We start from the raw sequence: 291 nt of genomic DNA on the forward strand, positions 1-291 counted from the left end.
AGCCAGTGGGCCAATCAATGTTTGGATTATGCTGTACTAGCCAAGGGTAACCTAAGATTACAGGGTGTTGAGGGAAGTCTGACAAGAGAAAACTAATCATTTCAGAATGATGATCAGGAAACGTGATCTTAACTGGTGAGGTGTGGTGAGAGACAGAACACAAATGTCGTCCATCTAATGCTGTGGCCTGTAAGGGTTCCTCAAGGGGTAATATTTGTAGGTTTAACTGTGTTGCAAAAGCAGCATCCATCAAGTTAGCATCAGCACCAGAGTCTATAAGCACAATCTCCT

The sequence above is a fragment of the Austrofundulus limnaeus genome, unplaced genomic scaffold, assembly GCF_001266775.1.
Source record: "Austrofundulus limnaeus strain Quisiro unplaced genomic scaffold, Austrofundulus_limnaeus-1.0 Scaffold598, whole genome shotgun sequence".
In the NCBI taxonomy this organism is placed as follows: domain Eukaryota; kingdom Metazoa; phylum Chordata; class Actinopteri; order Cyprinodontiformes; family Rivulidae; genus Austrofundulus; species Austrofundulus limnaeus.